Here is a 3,449-nt window from a genome sequence, read left to right on the forward strand (position 1 = left end):
ATTCTACCTCACTCCTGCTTAGACCCTCTTTTTCCTTCCATCCCGCTATTTTTAGATCTACATGAACTTTCCGGGTGTGAGGAATTCCCACAGCCCGCACACACATGCTTGAACCTACATGTTCCCTGCGGTCTGTTACAGTTGCCTCGATTGAAGCCCCAACAGACCCCCCGCTTGCCGCCATTCCCGCCGGTCTTAGACTGGTAATCCCCGCCGGCGCCCGCTCGAGAGGGCACCGCCGGCTTTTGGCGGACCACTCCAGACCCACTCCCGCCTGGAGAGGACGTACCTGCCGCACCTGGCAGGAGCTGCTTGTGCCATGACACCGAGTCCAGGCAATCCCAAGTCAAAGTAGCATCATATTCTTTCGCTTTCCGGAATTTCATGTCATAACCCTTCCATTCCTCCCCCTCATACATTGAATAAAAATCCATAATACGATTTTGATAGCAAGTCAACTCAGTCATCACCTCGGGTTTACGTTCCCCCATAACTGCAGTAAATATAGAAAAGGCCTTAACCCAGTTCGTTACTGTCTCATCCACCCTAAATTCCGCCATCTTGGCGCGCCAGACGCTCGGTGCCACAAATCTTTCTGGGTTTTAGCATATTCCATCTTGCGATGGTCAGTTAATAATGAAAACATGTTAACATACTTGTCTCCCCATATTAACTCTTTCGTGGCCATAGGGATGTGCTGTGCCACCTTTTCCCGCCTCAAGGGTATTGAACCCTCCCCCGCCATTGGCAATGCGAGCTTACCCGGTTCGGCCGTTGTTCCCGCCGTCTTCTCGTGACCAACTGCAGGTCCTACCAGTGCCACCTGTGGGGGAACAAGAGGAACATTCGCCTTTGCGACATCTCTCGAGTGCCGCAATTGCTCGATTAGTATTCTGGCCTCTTCGGCCGGGTCTCCAGGGGCCGTTGCGCCACCTGCCTTTTTCTTGAGCCATGCTGCTAACTGGATGGCCAATTCGGGAGGCATTTCCTCATTATTAGCGGGAGTGATCACAACCGGGATTGGCTGACCTATATCTGGGTTTTGTACTGGGTTGTCTGCCGGCATGAGGGGGGCACTGGGGGTACCTCTGGAACCGGGACCTCCCCCAAAACCGCCCTCTTCTTGACCCGTTTCCCTCTACCCTCGGGTACGACTCCCGGCAAGGCCGGGCCTATTACCTTTTTAGGAAGACCCGGTCGCTCAGTGCAGCCAGCTGTTTTTTGACCTCCGCCAAACCTCTACCGATCGATTGGACTTGTCTGAGTTTTCGGTCCATGCAAGCCATCCGGTTCGACAATAGGCATAACACCTTATCTGTCTCGGAACCCTTTCCTGTTTTCTTGCCAGCCATGGTTTCGAGTATTCCGCTCTTAGTCAATCAACGAGGTCCTGGACTCTTCGAACTCCAAATAACTGAAAGAGAAACAACAAGATTACAAGTTCTCAAAATTGCTGCTTGTTCCGTCGAGGGCTCACGAGCAACGAGTGGGTGCAGCCTTCAGAGCACAGGAACAAGAGGACGCTTCTTCGGATTCCCGCTCTATTTATTCTTCTGCGGGAGGGCGTGTACCCTCCTCCGGTACGCCTACTGGGCGTGGTCTTTGGTGTAGGTGTCTAGGACAACCCCTCTTGGGTGGGAAAAGGCGCGCCCCGGCTTCGCCGCTTCGGGCATACCAGCCGAGCCACGCCCCCGCCCAAAATGGTTTCCCGAGGGGATCGGGGCACCCAACCATACGTTCGGGGGGACCGAGTGGTCGCCCCTTTCCATTTATTTTGTGATACATGTCAGTTTTAAAAAGTGCATAGAATAACCAGTTTTGAGTTTATCATGACTAACGATGAGGAAAGAGGCACAGTGAAACAATTCCCTTCTCCAGGTGATGCACGAACTCACAACCTCGGCATTGATCATTGCAAGTACTGCTATATAAGTACAGCGCGCTAACCGATTGCGCCACTGGAGCTCGTTGTTGATAAATTGCCACTTTCTAACCATCATAATAAAGTATTATCCTATTAATTAAATAAAATAATAGAACAGAACCAGACTTCAGGCGCAAGTCTTAGGTTAATAGATAGTTCCTTGGGTGTATCTATGACGTACTCAAAACCCTTCGTGAAGAGACTCCGTGGTGAACAACAGTCTGTGATTAGGTTCACTGCTAGAGGGAAAAGAAAAAGTGACGTGGTCGGTAAAAGGTTCCTGGGGCCTCATTTATGAAAAGTGACGCATCGCTGCGTGAAAACAGCGATGCGTCACTTTTCACTGCGCACTCCTTACGACATTCCTGATGCGTCATATTTAATGTATGACGCATCATGTCGCAAGGAGTTACAGATACGTCAGTATTTCTGACGTATCTGTAAGCGTAAAAGTGACACATTTGTGGAGTGTGTCACAAAAGTGACGAAACTCCAGCAATGCGTCCTTTCACATGGGGAAAGCCCCATGTGAAAGGGCTTGCGTCAGTCTTACGCCTGCTGTGAGGCAGGCGCAAGATATTGACGCAACAGCGTCCTAAAAGTGACGCAGTGAAATCTCATAGATTTCACTGCATCACTATTACGAGGCTTTTTGCGGGGGAACGCCCCCTCTGCATACATTATACCTGACGCAGGTATAATGTGGCGCAGGGGTTTAAAAAGTGACGCATCTACCTAGATGCGTCACTTTTTAAATATGGCGCAAAGAGGCGCATTTTTTACAGCGCTGGTGCGTCACAAAAAGTGACGCACCGGCGGCGCAAAACTGACGCAAGGCCTTCATAAATAAGGCCCCTGGTGTTAAAGAAAAAAGAGCGTGTCTGGACCTTTCTAACGTGTGAGATCATGGCGGTGAACTGGCGTGCAAGTAACGTGCAATAGGGTACCAAGTACCTAATAAAATCTAACTACTTAGTAGATTCAAGGTTCTGCGAGTATCAAAAATTATCAAGTACCTGCAATGTGCACTAAAATATACGTTATAATCCCATCTATCGTATGGCTAGATCTGTGATGTAAATATGCAAATGTAGAGTATCCTGTTCGGAATCCGTGTTATTGTGCCGGAAGATCGTTGACTCCTATTGCGGAGCATACCATGTCCACTGGGCCGATGTCTTGATTCCTGACGCGGTGAGCCCAAACTTCTCCAAACATTCAGGAGCTTTTTACTTGTTGCAGAGTAACCCTCAATACAGAAACCACCTTCACAGGATCTCTGTACACACCATTATTGATCCACATCTACTGCGACAGGCCATTTTACATTCTTTGGGAAACAGGCATCCAGTTAGGCTTGTCTGAGTCCTTTCTTTAGATTCTCAGTCATCTTCACTGTGCCTGTCCAATTCCACGTCTACTCTACATTTGCATATTTACATCACAGATCTAGCCCTGACGAAGTTACAACACGTAACGAAACGCGTTGGCTGTGCATGTTCGTTTTGGTATAATTACCCAAATA

The sequence above is a fragment of the Lissotriton vulgaris genome, unplaced genomic scaffold (assembly GCF_964263255.1).
Source record: "Lissotriton vulgaris unplaced genomic scaffold, aLisVul1.2 SCAFFOLD_264, whole genome shotgun sequence".
NCBI classification, from domain to species: domain Eukaryota; kingdom Metazoa; phylum Chordata; class Amphibia; order Caudata; family Salamandridae; genus Lissotriton; species Lissotriton vulgaris.